The sequence below is a fragment of the Chelonia mydas genome, chromosome 7, assembly GCF_015237465.2.
Source record: "Chelonia mydas isolate rCheMyd1 chromosome 7, rCheMyd1.pri.v2, whole genome shotgun sequence".
Classification (NCBI taxonomy): Eukaryota; Metazoa; Chordata; order Testudines; family Cheloniidae; genus Chelonia; species Chelonia mydas.
Genome location: NC_057853.1, coordinates 85582213 through 85604716, shown reverse-complemented (window position 1 = coordinate 85604716; position 22504 = coordinate 85582213). Strand labels below are relative to the sequence as shown.

Here is a 22504-nt window from a genome sequence, read left to right as displayed (position 1 = left end):
TGGGAAAGTCTGCTCTCATAAAATAGGCATACTAATATTTTTAACAAGTAAAATTGTGAGTTGAACTTTTTTATTGTAATGCCATTCGTTTCAATTGACTTACGCCATAGATACATTTTACAATTTTATTTTGATCAAAATTGGAAAATTTATCTATGGGGTATGTGCTATATTCTATATTACACTTAAAATAATCCAATGACCCCCTTGGTCTTCCTTCTGTTAACACTACCTTCACTGAAATTAAACTCTGCTTTAATAAGAGAAGAATCAATAGAAATAACTTCAAATTCATTTTTAATCAAGTTGTTGTGAGACAAGGAACTGAGACGTGGATCCAACTCTAGGAGATAGAGAAAAGTGATCAGTACTACAAAAACTCAGCCCTTCCTGATTCTGCAGAGCGATGTGCAAGATTGCCACAGTTTTTCCATATACATAGAATAGAAGATATTGTGGAAATGGTGTTAAGTGTTGGCAACAACAATAAGGGACTGGGATTCACTAGCTTGGAAACAGTTAAAGAGCAGCATTATTTCAATCCCTATTACCGTTTCATTCATCCACTGCTTCTCTCTCCTCCTGCCCCCTTAGCTCTAGATCTGTGCTCCCTCTTTTTCTTATTTTTCTCCTAGCCCCTCAAGAGTTAAAATTGCCTGAACTTCCCTCCCCCAACTTCCTTCAGCAGCTCATTATTGTTTTTCTAGTTTTTTCTGGTTTATTGCTGTTCATTGACTAGAATCAGTCTCCGTTCTCCCTTAGCAAGTTGTAGCACTGCGTCTCTGTTGAGAATCATATTGAGTGCGTCTCTGTAAATGTCACACACACCCCTTCCCCTCCGGCAGGTGACTCCGAGTCAATTCCGAGGGGGGTGGGGCTTATCCTGGCTGGACCTCCTGAGCAGCAGCCTGAGGGTGCTTGCATGAGTGTCGTGCCAGGGGCCTCTCTTCACCTCTCCACCAGCGCTTGCTGCCGCCCCTGGAGAGAGGGATAGGGAGGTGATTACTCATTGAATAAAGTATCTTAGTATTTTTTATTTTTCAGCCACCATCAGGATGCATTTAGTTTATATGAAGCGACAATGAAGTTGAATACCAAGTTGGAATTTTCACATTTAGTTGTTGTGGGGAACTCCCCTCCATCCCCCAGATTTAGAGTACTTAGGAATTTGAAGACATTTCTTTCCTTGACTTATGTTGGGAAGAAAAAATAGTCTCCTTGTCACCTTTGTTGCAAAAAGCCAAGGTGCCTTCCTAACTATTATCATCAGCATCAATGTTCACCAGTGAGTGCCAATGATTCTGGAATAGAAGTTAGTAGTTTAATTTATGTCCCCTTTTCTGCTTGATTTGCTCTAACAGCAGAACATAGCCATTCTACAAATTACCTTAGGAAAAACTATGTTAACCTTTATCGTGACATTTGCTAAACTATTGAGCATGCTAAGCATTCATTTGGCTAGGTCCACAATCTCCAAAAGGTCTAAAGGATGAGTGACAAGATGGTGAACTTAAATATGAATTCACAGGATTTCCTTCCAGATTATTATGATTAACATTTTTACTGTGCTACTTGTTGAAAGTGTCCCTATAAATATTTCTGCAATATATGGCCATGGTTTTGTAAAATATTACTAATTTTAAAAAAAGTGTTATTTATTTCTAATACACATTTATCAGCAAAGAGAACCATGTAATTGTATTACATGTATTAAATGTATTAAGAACCATGTAATTGCAAAGCAGGAATAGATCATGTCAAAGAGCTCTTGCAATGAAAAAAATATATTCCATAGATGAACTAGAATTTATGAAAACCTTTACTGGAACAACAAGTTGTCTGACTGGCAAAAGGAAGACTGGTGACTTTTCCAGATAGAGATGCTGGGAAACTGACTTCTGTTCAATAAAGAATGTAAGTCAATTGCTGTGCAGCTGATTCTATCATCAGAAACACATCATAAATTGCAGATTACATTCAAACTTTACATAAAGAAGTTTCAAGGCTTATTATAGATTAACATTAAGAATGAATAATGGTTTAGTTTTGCATCTACTATGTGTACATCTCTAATTTGCATATTTCTATGACTACATGTTTTTTCCCTTGGACCAGATGTTCATACCAGTAAGATTATTTCTTTTTGTACTTGATATTAGTTCAGTTTACTACTCATTTTATTTTCCTTTCACTTTTGTTAGTATCAGCAGGTTTTTATTGCCTTGCAGTGTCACCTGCAAGGAAAGATAAGTAAATATTCTCCCAGATCCCGTTTAAAGAATGGATTACGACAAGCATTGGGTTTAGCCTCCAAATCCAGCAGTCCATCTCCCAGGAATATGGCAGCATGGTATGCCTGCTGGTGCTTTTAGAACTTGGATAATGGGGAGCAGTTGAACAGTACAGGGGAGAGCACTTCAGATAATGACCTTGTAAGGTGGTGTACTCACCATTCATAGCACCCTCTTTGTCATGGTGTGATACTGCAAGGGGTACTTGTCTCCACTGCCAACTGACCGTCCCTACGTCTTTCATGGCTCTGCCCAAATCACAAAGTTCAGTCCCCTTCCAAGGGTTAAGAAGATGTAACTAAGTTCATCAAGTGTCAAAAATACAAAAGAGCTTTGGGACCCCTTCTTGGGCTATTCCTCATTCCCATCTTGGGGCGGGGGAGGGGGGAGAGAAAGAAGGAAGTAAGGGTCCATCTTCAGCCCTTAGGGCTCAGTATTCCTTCTGTTGGGCTTGCACGCCCTTTCCTCCGTGGCTGGTATGGGAATGCAGGTCCACCTCTAGGTTCCAGCCCAGGGATCCTGTAGGACGCTGCTAGGTCTGCTTCCTCAGAAGTGCTGCTCTTTCTCTAGGCCACTTCCAACCTGTTTCCCCATAGCTTGGGGTTAATATAGCCCTCCCTTTGCTTCTCAAGCCTCTGGTTTTTCCCTAGATCCTCCCAGCTTCTCCTTTTTCTCATGTAAGAGCCACTCTTCCACCCCTGCTGGGTTCCACTCAAGAGCTTTCACCTGACCCCATCTCAGGGCCTTCTCCATGGCAGCCTAGCCTGCTCCTTGTAGGCCCTCTGACCTGGCTTCTTGCCTGTTTAATCCTTATCACCAGGCTCCCTCCCACCCACAGGTTTCTCTACACAGGAGAGTCCTCCCTTTTTCCTTCTCTTCCTTCCCCCACCGAGGACTGGGTCCTTACAAGGCCCAGATGCCTAATGATCCTTACCTAGCTCCAATCCCTCTAGTCAGGAGGCACTCAACCACAGGGCCCTAATTGGCTCTTAACCCCTTGCCTAACAGGTGATGGGAGAAAGCCATTACTTGAGGCTGAGTGTGCCCCTGGAGGAATGCTGCCTCCCCAGGCTCACAACCACATCCACCTGTCCATCCTCTCTATCTAGCCTCAGAAACATCACTAAGTTTGTCCCTGTGATTAAAGTTAACAAAGATCCTGACACTGGCCCTTTTGAATGTGTACAGTATCCAAAACATGAAGATCCAATATCCAAAACAACAAGCATGACTGAATTGTCTTATCCACTGTTTGATTTTAAACTTTAATAAACTTGTTTAAATAGGCGTTAACTGAAGGACAGATTACATAGGAGGATGACATGTATTCTGTTATCTTTGCTGTTGCATCCTGAAACAGCTGAAGTTCTCTCAAAAATGTATTCTGGAATATCAAGTAATAAGGATCTCTAGGTTTTATTTATCATATGTCACAGATATGAAGTCAGCCCAGGACAAAATTTTGCAAGCAAGAATTGCAATAATAATCAATACATAAAGTAAAGAAAGTCTGAACAGACAGCAGTGCCGATAAGAAAATTTAAATCTGATCATATTTCTTCTGTTGATGAAAAACAATGTTTGGCTCCTGATTCAATTATGCATCAAAAAAGCTGGAAGTTGGAGGACTTCAGTGTGTCCCCCCCCGCCCCAGCACTATGTAATCAGCATCAAATGTAAAGAAAGGAAGGGGAGCAGTTTATTATACTTGTTGCCTAAAGTAAATTTCAGTTTGTGTTAGAGCTGAGTAAGTAGTACATGTCTGAATGCTCATTTGAATGTGTAAGCAAGTTCATTCACTTTGGCTGTATCCCTGCCCTTTGTGTGTTCCCATTCAGTGAAGATTTGTGCAACTGAATTTACTGACATGAATGCTTTTGGAAAGTAAATTTTATGCTCGCACAACTGAATACTTATGGAGAGAAAGTAGTGTGACATTTGTTTCCTGCAAGCATTCACACCTGAAAACTGATTAGAAGAATTCTGCCTATCCAATCAGGAAACAAAAAGATACTATGTGACTTGTGACCAATCATAAAGCAGTGAGTCTTCCATTTTTGGATTTTAAGAAGAAAAGTAAGTGAAACCCAGGGGGAAAAAAAAAATAATTATCTAGTCATTTCAAATAGTGAATAAATAATTGTGAAAACCACTTCTTAGCAGACAGTGAACAAAAAAAGGATCATTTTTTCAGATAAATTATTCATTACAAAATATTCTCAGTTGCAGTTTTAACAGCTTGTCAGATATTAAGTGTTTTGTAGGCACTTAAGTAGCAGTCATCAGCATAAAAACGAACATCCAGGTTGTGGTACTATACTACCTACTTCAACAGAAATCCAGTTGGTTTTCCGCCCTGGAAGGCAGTATATAAGGCCCTAATCTCAAACTGGAGTAGGCAATGATTAGAGTCTAGACCAGTGGTTCCCAAACTAAGGGCGCTGCTTGTTCTGGGAAAGCCCCTGGCAGGCCAGGCCAGTTTGTTTACCTTCCGCGTCCATAGGTTAGGATGATTGCAGCTCCCAGTGGCTGCGGTTCGCTGCTCCAGGCCAATGGGGGCTGCGGGAAGCCGCGGCCAGCATGTCCCTTGGCCAGTGCCACTTCCTGCAGCTCCCATTGACCGAGAGTGGCGAACCACGGCTCCCAGTGGCCGTGATCGGCCGAACCTGCAGACACAGCAGGTAAACAAACCAGCCCAGCCCGCCAGGGGCTTTCCCAGAACAAGCAGTGCCCCTAGTTTGGGAACCACTGGTCTAGACCATGACATGGACGTGTGTATTACAACCCCACTATCCACAGGCAAATTTAAGATTAGGTCCTGGATGTGTTTAGGTTTGCAAGTAAGTATACAGACTATGTTTGAAGCACACTTTGACCGATTACAGTATGTTCAAATCAGGATGATTGGGCATTTCTTTTGAACAAATATCTTTTCATTAATTGATATTTGCTACTTTCAAGCTAGTGGACCCAATTCTGCAAGGTGCTGACTGCCCTTTAATTCTTATAGCAGCAGAGATATTCTTAGGCTGCAGAAGAGGATGTAATATTAACAATTCAGCTAGTAACATAGGGCCTGGTCTTGATCCCACTCAAGTCAATGGGAGTTTTGCCACCGACCTCAATGGGAGTAGGTTTGAGTACTTAGTTATTAATTGCAATAAGCAGCAGTTTAGATTAGCAACAACAACCTTCTGATAAAACCAGATATTTTGTTTTAAAAAGTTGGGAAGGGTACATAAATGTTCTAACATTTAACCAGCTTTGTGCTTAAAACAATGCATACTTATAAATGGAATCCCTTTTTGAACACAACACCCCTCAAAACAGCATTTGAGTTGTGAAGTTATTTAAATGATTGATAAATCACATGGGAGAAAAATGATTACCACACTTTAAACTAGGCAAGCTCCTTAAGTACTGTTTTTATTCACTAAAGAAACACAAGTGGGTTTGTTCAATAATGAATGATTAATTCTGGATTCCTAGAATAGCAAACAAAACGTGCTTTTTTTAAAAAAGCAAACTTATAATACAATTCATTTTTTGTTGTGAACTAACATTCAAGAAGTACGCTTTAGTATAGCTATAGACATGATTCAACAAGTTCAAGTGAAGGATATAAAATTCCATATGTGGGAGTGGGTTCCATATAGCAGAATCTATTTGATAGAGAAGTAGAAACGTATACACTCCATTGCTGGTAGCTCGGGAGATTGTCTTTGGGCTGACGTGGCCCATTTAGTCTCTACTTTCCTAAATATAACTAACAGTTTGAGTCTCCCATAATGTCATTTACAAATATTTTATTGTCCTTTTGTTTCAATTACAATATATTCCACAGTTTGTCATCATTCTTGATGAGAATATTTGCCGCAAACAAATGATATTGCATTGGCTTGTAATTAAAAAAGTGCGAGAGGCTAAGTGGTAATAATTAAGATTGGTATTATGATGGAAGGCATGGAAATGAACAAATAGGAAATATACTTGCATGTGCTGGTTACATTATTAAACACAGAAATTTAACTTGGAAAATATTGACTCTAATACATGGTCCTATTTTAAAATTTCAGCTGTAATTACGGTATTTATCCAGTTTTGTACACCGCCTCAGAGCCAAACCATAAGTTAAGCTAAGCGTCAAGTGCATTTATTTTCACTATAGCTTTCATGTAAACTTGCCAAAAATATGAGTGTGTATGGAATGAGACAATATTTCAGATTTTGAATATGCCCTTCAGTTTATTCACAAATATAGTGTGGATATACCTTCATATTGTCAGACACTTTCCTGACATTCATTTGATAATCAGGTGACTAGGCCATTCATGTGTAATCATTCAAGTGGATCTCCCTCTAGAAATAAACTTATAGTTGCAATGAAACTCAAAATTTGGATTTCTTGAAACTAAAGCTAGGTTTATTCTTCAGTGTCTAGTCAAAACAAAGAAAACATAAAAGTTAGGTAACACAATATACAGTAAATTTAGTTCTTAATGTAGTAATTCTAATTTGTTAGCATTTTGACAAGGAAAATATGGCTACTGTCAATCTTTGTAAACTGTGGTATTAATTTGTATTCATATCCTACTGTATGAATCTTCTAAGCTGCCTTAAGCTTCAGAGAATCAAAATACAATAGGAATTTTAAAATCCTAATAAAAATCCTGTACAGTGGGAATTGCAATTTCCCAGTGGTAGGGTTGAACATGTTGAACCATGTTGTTCAGGGAGTAAAATTTCCCACATGTTGTATTAAGAAAAAGGATGTGGGCACACCCAAATTACACTGAATAGCTCCACCAGTGTTTTTTGCTTATCTGCATTTTGTCTTGATACTTTAATGGTATATAGAAGAGGAGGTGAAGAGGTGTATAATGTCATCACTGGCCGTTTTGAATAGAACAACCGCTTTTCTCAAGTCAGCAGCCAGCACATTCACTAAAGCTGCTTCTCTTTTGATACACAGCAGTACATAAAAACCTAGTGACCCTGGGCAGGGCATCAGTTACATAAGTGGTACTAACTTTGCCTGCCCCTCTCATTAAAATTTGTTTTATGAGCTGTAAGCATCGACAGATCCTATAAGACTGCACCGTCTAGCTCTGCTTGTGTTCAATTTCTGTTGGGACTTTCTGCTTTTCATTCAATCAGAAATAGTTGAGGTTCAGCTTTGCTGCATATTAGCAGCTCATAGCAGGGGGACTGCTAGATAAGACTTCAAATACCTATAACCCACAAAATTAAAGCATATTAGCCTCTTGAGGCATAAGAATTGAACTCAAATAGTTTCAGTGAACGATGTAGTGATTAATTGTTCCCAGCATTATAAACAGTCTCTCAAAACACTTTAAATACCCACAAGAACTGGGTACAGTTATGGATTACATCCATATACAAGCTCACAGCACCTTTAGTAGAGTCTTTTGTCTTGTACTTCATCATAAGCCTTTATAAGCATACATGGACTCACATTTAGAACGTCAGCTTTGTAGGTGTTTCCCCCCCCGCCCCCCCCCCACACCCCGGGTAGATTGGCCACTGAATGGGCAAGTAAGAGCTACGTGACAGCTGCTTAGATGGTGGCTCCAGGTACAGGGATGGAGAAGGGGGAGCTCTGAGCAGGGAGGTGAAGGAGAATTGTGGAAATGGGAAGAATCCTTATGCTGCATTCACCTACTCTGGCTGAAAAATTGTTGGCTGGGACATAGGTGGAGTGAGCTGATCCACAAAAAAGTATAAAAACATTCCCTGCCCCCAAGCAAAGAGGGAGCAGCAAGAAACTTTAACTCTCTCCTTCCATGTTCTGCTCCTGGGGAGCTGTAGCTACTCACCCCTTACGCCAGGGAGATTGTAGAGACACAGAACTAGCCTTTGTAAAGTGTCCATTTTTTCCAGTAATAAGTAGTCTTTGATTAAGGCAATTCATAAATGAAGTTACCATGGTGATTGGGAGCATCCCTCCCAGATATTGAATGAAGATCACCGAATAATGAGATTTTTAGATAAATTTGTTAAGCAACATATTGTTCTTGTTTGGTCCAGGTTTAGGATTACCCTGGAAATATGTGGAATGGTATTCCCAGGAATAGAGTTTTATTTGGGAAAGTTAATCCCCATCCCTTTGACCCCAGTTATGTCATACTGTAATGTCTTATAAGGATATTGCTCGTCTCTGGAGGTATCCCTTCTCTACCGATTACTGGTATGAGAGGATGTTAATGGGAAGGTGATCTTTGAGGTTGCATGGCCTCTTCTCAGGTTAGTGTCCTATAGTTCTATTTCAGAGCTCATCCAGGGATGGAATTCTTTGGGCTGTGGCCCATTAAATTTCCTTGCCTTACTCAACTAAAATTTCACTGTTATGTACCTGCCATGTATTGTGTATTAGGAAGGTTCAAGGAGTGCGTTTACATTTTGGCTCTAAAGAATCCAACTGAAAATTGTTTAAAAGTTGCCTGAATAGTTCAAAGGCAGGAAGGAATTACTCACTTTTAAGTGTCATTCAGGTGCTGGTAACCAGTGTTTGTGGGAGTGCTTCTCAGACTTGATTACAACATGACTGAGCTACCCTGGCAGTCAAATGTTTAGCAGAAGTTGCTGTAGTGTTCCAATCTGGACCAAATTCTGCTCTCAGTTAACGGTATAAATATGGAATAACTGTTATTCACATTTACACCAGTGGTGTCAGATTTTGGTCCTTCACTTCTGCAGTCATCCCATACAAAACTCAGCCACATAAGGTGCATTTGGATAAAGTGACCAAAACGGGGAGAAGTTATAAAGTTTATTACAACAGAACAGCAATGATGTAGTGGGGGAGGTGATGTAGTGGGGGAGGAAATACATAATATGACATCTCTAAAAACTTTTGGATATTTTATAACTGTTTCGTGTTATAATATTATAAACACACCTAAAATGGGTTATGGATCTAATTAAAGAAATAACAAGGAACCTTTTATAAGTATAATTGATTGCACAAATCTCATCTGAAAGGTTAACAAGCTCTTGAAAGCTGTTGAATCAAGCACAGAGTGAGATTTTTTAAATAAAATTATATACAGCTAGCAGATGGCAGTCATTTATTATATTACAATGTATTTGAATTCCATTTTTTAAAACAAATCCCAAATTTAAGTATATTTTCTTTTGAAGAGAATCAGTTTTAGAAAACCAGTTTATTTTTACTATATGTAGAAATGTTTTGAATGTGTTATTGGCAAACAAGTTTAACATTACAATTTAGAGTATTATAGTGCCTTATTTTAAATCTGCTTCATTTTCATGTGTACTGCTTAAAAAGTTGTGTTCTCTTCTTGCAGTGCAAGGAGTAAGGCATGAAATTCCCTGCTCAGCCCAGCTTTGTGGCAGAAAGAATAAGTTTACAATACCTTGCAGAAAAAACAAAACAGCCTGTTCTTTAGGCAAATATTGATTAGTAGTAGTACTCAAAGAGCAACAGGCAAATTAAATGCAGATAGGAGGTCCCTGTGAAATCAAACAGCTCAGAAAGATAAAAGTGGGGCAAAACTACACAAAAAAATTCTGCATTCTACTAGGCCAAACAAAGATGGATTGATTTTAAACCCAAGTGATTGATTTTTAAATCAAGACTTGCTGCTTGGTGACAAACTGATTTTAATCTTAATTTCAATTTTAATCTCATTTTGCATTTGTAACTTTAGTTATTTTCCTAAAGAAAGGCAGTTTCTTATTGGTTGATAGCCATTAACATGTTGATTTGCAACAAAATATTGCCTTTACACTACATTTAGTGATTCCTTTTGCTAAGCCGGAGGATAAATAATCTGCATGTATATTGTGTAAGTAATTATAGAGCTTAATTTACATTTATTCAGATTTTGAATTTTTACACTCGTACAAATCTTCTACCACCACATTTGCTATTTTTAACATGTGCTTTGTATCAAGCAGTATTTGAATGGAAATTCAAATTCATTCAATTAGAAATGTACAACCACCATTTTTGAATTAATAAAACGGTCTTAAGTGTTCTGGATTCAAACGAAATCAAATTTAATCAAAACTTGTTTTATACACAAAAACTGAGTTATTAAACAGAAGTATTGCCTGCAGTTAATGAATTAAACTGATTGTATCTGATTAGCAGGTCTTCCAGTCTTTTAGAACATCCTCACCCCTACATTTTATTCAGAGAATAGGGGAACACAAAAGCTTTCCTGCTTTTTCCAACTCCCAATTGATTTTTTCACTTTTTGAATAAACTAGTCATTGAACTGAAGTAGCAAAATATTCTCCCTGCACCTGGAGATGAGGCCACTGTTGCCAAAGGCTGGTTTAACGCTGCAGCAAACTCGGGTTCCTGGAAGAACCTCCAGCAATTCAGTGGTTTAACTTACTTTATAACTTGGCAAACATGTATTGCTTAAAGTTTAAATTAAATACAAAAATATTAATAGACAAGAAGCTTAGGCCTTAACAACTGATTGTTTTTTTTAAAATAACTGCATTTAAGTTTGTTTTTTTTACTTAAATTTTAAGAAGTCTGAATTTGCTGGTTTTTTCTTTAAACAAACAAAACAAAAACTATTACATACCCTGTGCCAAACTGAGCAAAAAAAGTTCTGAGTTAGAGTTGTTCAGAGTATAATAAGGTACGGTTTGCCTCATACAATACGAATATATTGTGAAAAGAAGCCCTAGAGTCCATTCTCTAGGATACCATCTCTGGATTGTAAAGAGTGATTTTGGTTCCAATCTAAATGCCATTTCAGTCAATAGGAAGCCTCCTATTTAGTTACGCAGGAATGGGAGCAGGCCCTTGGTGATTATAATTCAACTTCAACTTTCTGCAGGTTCACCCATCCCTAACAGCCAGAATTAAAATCTGAGAGAGCATAAATGCTGAAGAGTCCACAGGTGGTTAGAATCTAGGAACTGCTTTATTTGAAAAGCAGTAACAACCAACAATTTATGTTCATTGGTTTGGGAAGTAAGCACGGCATGAAGATGAATTTACACTGTTTGAGCAGCCAGCCTAGTTAGGTACAGGAGTAAGTATTTGAACTAACCAATCAAACCTCAAATTTCAGCTTATTAAAACCACTAGAGTTCTTGACTGTAGAAAAAATAAAAACGTACACATAAGAAAAATCTAATTCTTCACTTGGCAGTTGCCTTGAAATAGCACTCCCCCTTTCTCTCCCCCCACCCAAACGCTCAGTTTTGGAGCTGTTCACTTGAAGGAAACAAAGACATCCAACATTATAGATGTTAACCACAAGATTGAAATCTTAAAGTTGTTACAAGAATGAATTAAGTTTGTACTATTTCCTGCTCTTGTTACAGTCATTGCCACAAGACCAGATTTATATTGTGCTATTTTTCTGTGCTTGTTACAATCTTTGTCAGAAGAATGATGTATTGGAATTTTACAGCTTCATATGCTCTCTGAAAGAGAACTGTACTACTCTGACCTTTTCAATGTTCTATAATTTCACTGAATGGTCATTCTTATTCTTACTTTTATATTTTCAGCAACATACACACATACAAAAAAGATGGAATGGCCATCAAAATAAAAAAAATACAGGCTGGTTAAGAAGTTAAAATAGTGATCCCGACTACTGTCTCTCATAATATGCAGTACAGAAAGATTTATGTTTCATTCTTGTCAGAATCAGGCCAAACTGTCTTAAAAGCCAGTCCAGGATTGTGGAATGAGCTCCCATAGGAACTAAGGGCCATCACAAACCTTGCCGCCTTCTGCTTTAAGCACAAGGCAATTTCTTTGAACTTGCCTTCTCTAACAGAGATATAGAAGTGTGCATGTAGGTATGCATGCATTAAAAATATCCCAAGGGGGGAGGGGCAGGAAAAGTCCATGCAAACACCTCTCCTAGAGAGAATTAAAAACACACATGTCCATGCAGTAAGCAGGGTTAGTCTCACTGCTTACTGCAGTACTAGAAGGTGCTCAGATACTACAGTAATGAATGTGGTATAAAAGCTTCACACAACAGGATGAATAGAAATCTATGGATTTAACAAGAACAGAGAATGCCATGACATTTACAGATTCGCAGTAAGAAATTACTGATTAGAGTGGATAGTGCTACAGTTACCATTACAGGCAAACCTCTCTACCTACAGAGTTTACCTCTAGAACAAACTCCCTAACTGATCTGCAATCTGGTTCACCTGATGCCTTAACCTGGAGAAAACATGGCCTCAGGGAAAGGCAAAGTCTATAGTAGCTGTGAAATGTTATTAGCAGAAATAGGAACTGCTGAATTACTAGAAGATAATTGGTCCTGGAATGGTTCTCTCTCAATTTGGTTTCTGCTGTTTACAGTATAACTAAGCCCTGGTCTACACTATGAGTTTAGGTTGAATTTAGCAGCATTAGATCGATTTAACCCTGCGCCGATCCACACGACGAAGCCATTTTTGTTGACTTAAAGGGTTATTAAAATCGATTTCCGCACTCCTTCCCGACGAAGGGACTAGCACTGAAATAGACATCGCCGGGTCGAATTTGGGGTAGTGTGGATGCAATTCAACGGTACTGGCCTCCGGGAGCTATCTTTCATTGTGACTGCTCTGGACAACACTTTCAACTCAGATGCACTAGCCAGGTACACAGGAAAAGCACTAGGAACTTTTGAATTTAATTTCCTGTTTGGCCAGCGTGGCGAGCTCATCAGCAGAGGTGACCATGCAGAGCGCTGTATGGGGAGATGAATCTGTGCTAGCAGAACTCCATTCCAAAAGATGAAATGCCAATATATTTGGAAAAAAAAAAAAAAAAAAAAATCTCCAAGGGCATGATGGACAGAGGCTATAACAGGGACCCGCAGAAGTGCCGCGTGAAAATTAAGGCTCTCAGGCAAGTCTACCAAAGAGGCAAATGGCCACTCCGGGTCAGAGCCCCAGACATGCCGCTTCTAGGATGAGCTGCATGCAATTCTAGGGGGTGCCCCTACCACTACCCCATCCCTGTCCGTGGACACCTGCAAGAGGGGAGTCTCATGCAACAGGGATGAGGATTTTGGGGATGAGGAAAGCACACAACAGGCAAGCAGAGAAATTGTTCTCCCCAACAGCCAGGAACTGTTTATCACCCTGGAGCCAATACCCTCCCCAAGGCGAGCTCCCGGACCATGAAGCAGGAGAAGGCACCTCTGGTGAGTGTACCTTTGCAAATATAATACATGGTTTAAAAGCAAGCGTGTTCAATGATTAATTTGCCCTGAAGACTTGGGATGCATTTGCAGCCAGTACAGCTACAGGAAAAGTCTGTTAACGTGTCTGGGGATGGAGCGGAAATCCTCCAGGGACATTATTAAGGGGGACATTCAGAGGTGGCTGTTCCTGCTGGGCTGTTTGCCTGTGGCTGAAAAGAAATCATCCCCATTTTTAGCCACGTGGTGGCGGGGGGGGCTGTTCACGCTGAGCTGTTTGCGTTTGGCTGGCAGGGATCTTCCCTGATACTAGTCACATGGTGGGAGGAGAGGTGAAGCAATCATCCCAGAGAATTTGGTGGTGGTTGGGGGAGGGAGGGGGGTGGAGAAGAGGGGTTACTGCATGTTAACCCGAAAACCACAGCCCTCCTTTTAAATGGCCAACCCAATTGGTGCTTGGTATGGGAAAGGCGGGCACTGCTGTTTGAAACTATTCCCACATGTTATGAAGGTTGAAGAAGCCAAAAGACTGTAGCTTACCATGGCTGCCTGCAAGCTGAATTCTGTTGCCTCTGTGTGTGTGTGTGTGTGTGTGTGTGTGTGTGAGTGAGATGTCTCACATGCAACCAGCAGACCCTCAATATAAGAGGCAAAATGCGACCTTGTACCGAAAGCACATGTGCTATGTAATGTTAACAGCTTGGTTCACCCTGAAAGAGTCTACCCATTGTTCTCTAAAATGTGTCTTTTTAAATACTATTCACCTTTTGCAGCTGTGGGAGGAAAAAAAAAATGTTTCAACACTCCCCCTATCAGCTCTGTCCCAGAGGCTAGCGCAGATAAGGCGGCAAAAAAAAGCACTTGTGATGAAATGTTCCGTGAGCTCATGCAGTCCTCCCGCACTGAAAGAGCTCAGCAGAATGCATGGAGGTAAACAATGGCAGAGTCCAGGAAAGCAGAAAACAAAAGCAAGGAGAGGAGGGACGAGCAAGAGGAGAGGTGGCGGCAGAGTGATGAGAGGAGACAGGATGCAATGCTGAAGCTACTGGAGGATCAAACTGATATGCTCTGGCATCTGGTGGAGCTGCAGGAAAGGCAGCAGGAGCACAGACCGCCGCAGCAGTCCCTGTGTAAGTTCCATAGCCTCCTCACCCAGATGCCCAAGAACGTGGTGCGGGGGGTGGAGGGAGGGTGTGCTCCAGGCACCCAGCCACTCCACCCCAGAGGACTGCCCAAGCAACAGAAGGCTGGCATTCAATAAGTTTTGAGTCCCTTCCTGTAGCTGTTCAAACAGACCAGAGTTCCTGAAGATGTGAGCATCATGTACCTTTCCTGGCCATCCCATGTTGATGTTGGTGAAATGTCCCTGTGATCCACCAGTGCTTGCAGCACCATTGAAAAGTACCCCTTGCAGTTTATGTACTGGCTGCCAAGATGGTCCCAAGATAGGGATATGCATCCTTTATCGCCCCACCACAGTTAGGGACTCTCATTGCAGCAAAGCCATCCACTATGACCTGCACATTTCCCAGAATCACTACCCTTGATAGCAGCAGCTCAGTCATTACGTTGGCTACTTGGATCACAGTAGCCCCCACAGTAGATTTGCCCACTCCAAATTGATTCCCAACTGACTGGTAACTGTCTGGCATTGCAAGCTTCCACAGGGCTATTGCCACTTGCTTCTCAACTGTGAGAGCTGCTCTCATCTTGGTATTATTGTGCCTCAGGGCAGGGGAAAGCAAGTCAAAGTTCCATGAAAGTGCCCTTACGCATGTGAAAGTTTCGCAGCCACTGGGAATCATCCCAGACCTGCAACTGTACGTGGTCCCACCAGTCTGTGCTGGTTTCCCGGGCCCAGAATCAGCCTTCCACGGCAGGAGCCTGCCCCATTGCCACCAGGATGTCCAAATTGCTGGGGCTCATACTTTGAGAGAAGTCTGTGTCTATGTCCTCATCACTCTCGTCACCACACTGCCGTTGCCTCCTTTTGCAGGTTCTGGTTCTGCACATTCTGCAAGATAATGTGAGGTGTTTACAATGTTTATAACTGCCGTGGTGATCTGAGCGGGCTCCATGCTTGCCGTGGTATGGCATCTGCAGGAGAGCAGAGTTGCAGCGGAAGCGGTGGCTGATGATGGATGCCACGAGACTAGATATCTATACAGTACGACGAGAGGACCTGCAAGGTGGATTCATGAGAGCAGAGTTGCAGTGGAGGACGACAGTTAGCACTGCGCACATTTCCCGAGGAAGAACACACGTACCCGGGAGCCCATGACAAACAACATTGAGAAAATAGCAGCAGAGCAGAGTTGCAGCGGAAGTGGTGGATGATGACGGTTAGCAGTCCTACTGCACTGTCTGCTGAAAGCAGTATGGTGTCCGCTTGGAAGAAAGGCGCGAAACAATTGTCTGCCATTGCTCTCAGAGAGGGAGGGGCGACTGATGACATGTACCCAAAACCACCCGCGACAATGTTTTTGCCCCATTGGGCATTGGGAGCTTAACCCAGAATTCCAATGGGTGACAGAGACTGCGGGAACTGTGGGATAGCTACCCACAGTGCATTGCTCTGTAAGTCAATGCTAGCCACGGTAGCGAGGACGCACTCTGCTGACTTAATGCGCTTAGTGTGGACATACACAATCGACTATATAAAATCGATTTCTAAAAATCAACTTCTATAATATCGACCTAATTTCATAGTGTAGACGTACCCTAAGCATAGCATTGTTTAAAAGAGGGAAAAACTAGCTTTCATAATCTGAGGAAACAAAACTGATTTAAATAACTAGTTTACACAAGAACAGCTATAATGGCATCAATCTCCATTTTATTGCTTTGCCATAAGCTTGTATGTTGAACATTTTTTGGAAAAATTCAACTGGTGAAGTAAATAGAGCTATGCTGACATACGATGGTCCTATATGAATTACACCAGCTGAAGGTCTGATCCATTGGGAAGATTTGAGGTTTTCTTTTGAACTGTGCAACACTGTGCAGAGTACTCACTACTTCTCAGTAACCCCCCAAACATGGTACTGTGATGGACAGTTCCCAGAAATCATTTCTCTTCTGTATGGGGGCATTTGTGTAAACTTTAACACAATTCAAACAATGTTCTCAGTGATGCAAATAAAGTCTCCTGACCTTTGTTAAAGTGTCAAACAGCTTTGCATTGAACAAGATCTACATTTTCCTGCAATTATTTGGAATCAGATCATGTCCTTTCCACATAACCATTTCCTTCCTTCACTGCAGAAGGATAGCTGAGTCACCATTCCTCCTCATGTCTGAACAGGATATAGTTCTATGTGGTCAGGGTTCCTACAGAGGAGGATGAGGACACTGGGCAGGAAAGAAAAGAATTACAACCAGGGGCTAAGCTATCTTTTATGCCAAGATCCCCTGGAGAAGTTTAGGGCAGTCAGAAGAAGGGAATCCCTATTAGCATGGCTTCAGTGGGCATCACTGCCAAGGAGTCAGGAAGCCATGAAGGGCCTGAGCCAGTACAGAAGCATAGGGCTTCTATGCTGACTGTCCTTGCCTCATATGGATCCCCAGGGATCTACTAAGTATGGAAATAGTCCTGCTACTTTTTCTTGTGTGGGTGGCAGAGCCTGAGGGCATGATAAAGGGATTCCTTATGGAGATTTCTACCCCAAACTTCCCTGCCATGTGGTCATTACTCTCAGGGGCTTCCATAGACATTTTGTCCGTAAGTAGAAGAAACTTAGACTTTAATGCCCCAATCCAGCAAAGCATTTAAGCACAGGTATAGCTTTAAACACACAAGCTTAAGTGCTTTGCTGGATCATGATCCAATACAGTAAAAAGCACTCTGGATTAGAGGGTAGGAAAACATTTATCCTGTAATTACATATGTCCAACTTTATTACTTTGTTGAAAGAGGAAATTCCTATGGAATAAAAGGATTAATACTTAAAGTAACCGAAGTGTACTCATGCAAAATGTGTGCAGTTTTCTTTATTCTGAGTTTATCCCAGTAACTTTTGCCTTCACCTCCTCTGCCAATGGCACAAATGTTGACTTTTTGGCAAGTCAGTTAGTAAGTTCTGGTGTAACTTTTCAAACATACATACAAGAGGCTATGGATATAGAGTTGACTATTCTTTGTCCTCGCACCCTACCCACTGCTGATGTATAAGGCACAAAAGCAGATATACACCACTTACTACAGAATAAGAGACATTATCCTAGCATTATATTTAATGCTATCACATTGGAATGATTAACTTGATAGATTTATCAGACTGTACTTGTGAGTTTGGCAAGCAGAGCATACATTACACTATAAGAATAGGTTTCCACATATTGTATGAGACATTTTTAGTTTTATACCTCTATATACTTAGGGGAGAAAAGCTCAGCTGAGACATTCAAATAAGAGCCTGTGAAAATGAGTTTAGCTGAGAGCAATATAAGTAATTACACAAATATTGCAGTTGCCTCGGGGAGATTTATCAAAATATTTCAGTGTTTATTATTTGATTTTTCAAGAACTGTATAGTTATAGAAGCTCTGTTCAGTTCCAATGTCTCCATAGTTTTCAACTACAAGCACAGAGACCAACTGGAGCTTTTACCAGCCAGGAGGGGAAGTGGTACAGTGAGCGAGATGGCAGTAGGAGCAGTGGCTGGTGGCATCTGGCCTTCAAAGAAAACAGGTGTGAAGAATGCATCCAACTATAGCACACACAGAGCAGTAATTGCTGCACAGCATAAGGGGGTCATTGTACACTTCACAACGTGGATTCTGGGCAGTCAACCAATGTGGAAGACTGTGGAACCATGATGTGACCCTAAGAACCCCTCAATGCCAGCTAGCAAAGGGTTCACTGATGTGTAACAACAACTCACTACACCTGGCACAACGATTTTCCTAGCATTATCCATAAAGAATACCAAGCCAGCCTCACACTGATTATGAATATTATTGTAAGGAGTTATGTATATGTACTGAAGATGTTTTAAAGTCTCATCAACCAAAACAGATTTCTTCCAGACTGGGGGTAAGATGTATCTATCAAATGTAAGTCAAACATTGTAAAATTGGCCATGATCACCTGGCCACACACACAGAGAACTTGGGGGATGGGGGGTGTAATATGTAGGAGGCAAAGATGACAACCTTTTATCCTGCACCTGATGAATCACAGTGCATTTGCATTCATGAAAACAGGATCCCAACGTGTCCCAGTTGGAAGCCATGCAAAAGGTATTTGAATAAGATAACCTGCTGTCTAGGAAAGTCTAACCCGTTGAGTTTAAATTTAATCTCTAGAAAGCATGTTAGGATTGTGTTTTCTGTTTCCAATATCCTTACCTACCATCTCTTAAAACTTAGCCTTGGATAATAAACTTGATTGCTTTCACTATAAAGCTACCACAATACTGTGATGTTACATAGGAGCTGAGCCTCAATTGAATTATTCCAGCTGGTGTGTACACTGTCTCCTTTGGGACAGCAAACCTGGTATTTCCGTAAGTATTCAGTATCTATGGAGCTGAATACTACAGGGGAACACCTCAAAGAAATTCAGGGACTCATATGCACCTATTAACTTGCAAGGCAAAGCAGGGGCTGGGATGTTCCAGAGGAGACTGTTTGGGTGAGAACAGACTGGAGGTGTCAGGGAGCTGAAACCCAGCAATACACAAACAACTCTTTCTTGTTGGAGGCAACGGGGGTAACAGGGTGACACTCAGTCCTAGGCACCCTGAGAACCATCACATCCTCATACCACTTTTGGGGTATCTCCTGATACTGGTGGAACAATTACTCCATTCCACCCAACAGCTCTCTGCATCTTGTCTTACTACAGGAGTATGGTAGCCCATGTTTTGAGAGCAGAGAGAATTGAAACTATGTGCTTCAACAGAGACCTAGAGAATGCACGCCTACCATGAAGTCCCAACCTCCCACACACAGTTTATCTTAGTCTTCTCTAGGAAGTGATTGGACATTAAATCTGAGTTTAACTTTACTCCATCATGCCAAAAACTCAAGAGTCTGTGTTCTGAACAGTTGATAATCTAAGGGCAGGCAGAAGTAAACACAGATCGGAGGAGGGAGAACAGACAATTAGTATGCAAGTTAGCTCAAGTCACTGTAGGCAGCATGGCAGAAGTGAATATGTAAGAGGATCTTAAATGTGGATGGGGCTTTGCAGAAGACTTCATGGGTCCCACCCAGAATTCTGAGATTCTCTGGGAGCACTTAACTGGTAAGGTATAAGCACTAATTCCCCACTTTCAAACAGAGTCCTGTATATGAAACAAGGACAACTGTATTAGGGGAGAATAGAACAGCATCAATGTAGGAGAACATATAATTGTTGCTAAGTAACACCCGCCCCCCCACCACCAACCCATAGCTTTGGCAGTAGTCAGTTAGCTTGGTTCCCTGCTGGCTGGTCTGAAAATCCAATGTACAAATGTCCCTGTGTCACATCGCTTCCCCCTTCCCTATCTGCTAAGCATCACTCATGGCGTGGTGTCAGCAGTAGTATAGTCCCAGAGTCCTGTGCTGCACTCAAGCAGGCCTGTCACCCCTCTCTCAAAAAGTGCAGCTTAGTTCTGTCCTGAGATTTCCCACCACCCAACTGAGATATGGTGATTTCAGGTTTTATTTAGTGGTGGTGTGTGTGTCTCTCAGCCAAGTTCACTCAGCTTTGCTGCTGTACTCTGCAGCTTCAGCCAAGAGCCTTCTCTGGATTGCACCCTTTTGAGGAAATAGTTTAGTATCATCTCTTAGCAAAGGATTCTCCCAATGGCTCAGAATGGTCAGTGGAGAGGAACAAGTAGCATGTAGGACCACTGAACAAATTCCTTACCAGTATCACTAGAGCAATTCTACATGGAAATCTTATGCAAATAAAATCTATCCATAATCATACACCCTCTGTTCACCAATATATTGGCCAAAGAGCTCTATAACTGCTAAAACTTCAGGCCACAGGGCTTACAATTATGATGAGAAAGAAGACTAGTTGGGTAGCTGAAGGACACCTGCTGGTAAAATTGTCACATACTGTAGCATTTCATTAAAAAAAAAAAAAATCCATGAAGAAACATTTAAATTGTCAATTGGCCCAAAGATGTGATTTATCAGAGTAGGCCAGCTACCCAGATGAAGAGCTCTTTTGGGATAAGGAACTGGTCTTCTTACCTGTCTGCAGAGCACATTACTGTGTTAACTAGTGTTAACACTCTAAAAACTAACAACAATGGCTAAACCAAGAGGAGTTGGGCACCTGAGACCTTTAGGTGGCTTTGCAAAATCTCAAAGGTATTAGTAGGGCTGTTCACTTATATTTAATCAACCAATGAGCTTTGTGATTTTTCACTATGTTAGTTGACTATTTTTGTATGTTTTATAGCTTGCTCAATACTATTAATCAAATTCGCAGAAGATTAAACATTCAATAGACTTGGTGATTTTTCTGCTCTTATTAATAGTAGCATGATAGATTACTTACATAAAGTAGCAAAACTTTGAACAGCAGATTTTTTTCTTCTTGAGAAACAAATGTAATAAACTATTCCATGACTAATCTATCAACATTTATTAGCTAACATCAGAATGCATTTAATGAATACACAAGTTGTTGGCCCCAACACATTTTAATGTCATATTTTAATGTCATGCAGTATTTACAATGAGAAGTGAATATGTTTACTGCTATTGCAAGAAGTCAAAATAAAACTTAATTCATATAAATAGCTTAGATAACATTTTACTTTATACCTTTTTCCCATGATGTGCCAGTCCTGTAGAAGTGGTCAACATTTTCTTCTAGTTTTAATGGGGCCTGTAAATAGGCCCCCCCACTTCAGCTCCTGGAAACCCTGGCTAGTAAGCCCTCTTTGTTAATTAAGAAGCAACAGAGTCCAGCAGGATACCACCACAGAGTATCTTTATTGCTGTTTATGCTCCAGGTGCATTGCACCATAACAGCAATTATGTAGATCCCCCTTCCAGCTCCCTGGCTCAGGCTTTTATACTGCTTGCTTTCTTCTCAGAGCTATCCAGCTGGCAAGCTAATTAGCTCATTAGCTCATCAGTCTCCCTACCTGTGCAAGTGATCCTTCTTCCCTTCCAGACCCAAACTACCTATGTCCTTCCTATTCTAACTACAGCCAGTGCCCTGCTGGCTTTCAAAGGGTCCAATTTATAGCCCCCCACCAGTACCGTGTTATTCAAACATTTATTTTATGAGTATTGTAGCTGTTACATGTTCTCATTGTACTCCCTTAAACCTACTTTGCTGTTCATCATAACATAAAAAAGTCTTAAAAAGTGCTATTGTTTTTGTCTATTCTCTTTTAGGCTTTTTAATGTATTTATTTACTTCATCTGAATTTATCTTTTGTATATCCCTCTATTCTTTCAAGTTTTGATGAAGAACACAGACAAAAACAAGTAGAAACCCTCCTCCTCTACCACAGAACCCCTTCCTCCTGTCCTGAGCACAGAAGTAGCACTTCATTTTCTGTTATGAGCAGTTTTTTAATTTATTTTTTTAGGCACCGTAACAGTAGTATAATTTAATACTGGTAGAGAAAATAAAGGTACTCTCTTGGCCAGCACTGTCTTCACAAGATCACCCTACACTGAGCATGGTCTGGGACTGTACTGGTCCACAAGTAGCTTCAGCAGGAATCCTACCTCAGGAAGACAGTCTTCTTCCTAACCTCCATGTCACATAGGGGAGCCCTCCATTGCTACAGGGTGGAGAACAACAAACAACACTCAGGGCACTCGGGCTGCTCTACTAGCTGGTGAAGAGAGCGGGTGTTAGCACAGCCCCTGCTGCTCTCTACTGCCTTTGGTGGATACATGGAAGGATCAGTCCATGTGCTCCCCAGCACGAATACTGAAACTGTGACAGCCTTGCATAGTCCCTCCCAGTACAACTCCCATAGAGGCTAGCAGCAGCAGGATGGATGAAGTGCAGCTTTTATTATAAAGCTAAAGTTTACATGGGTTGCTTGAGATGGCGGCTATTTTAATATG

At 41.0% G+C, this 22504-nt stretch overlaps 1 long non-coding RNA gene across 1 annotated transcript; it reads right to left on the bottom strand.

The window, feature by feature from the left end:
• Positions 1–280: 280 nt before the first annotated feature.
• Positions 281–21570, bottom strand: LOC122466640. The gene is made up of 2 exons (XR_006292315.1): positions 21236–21570; positions 281–978 (listed from the first exon to the last, which is right to left on the bottom strand). It is a non-coding gene; the product is annotated as an uncharacterized LOC122466640 (long non-coding RNA).
• Positions 21571–22504: the final 934 nt, after the last annotated feature.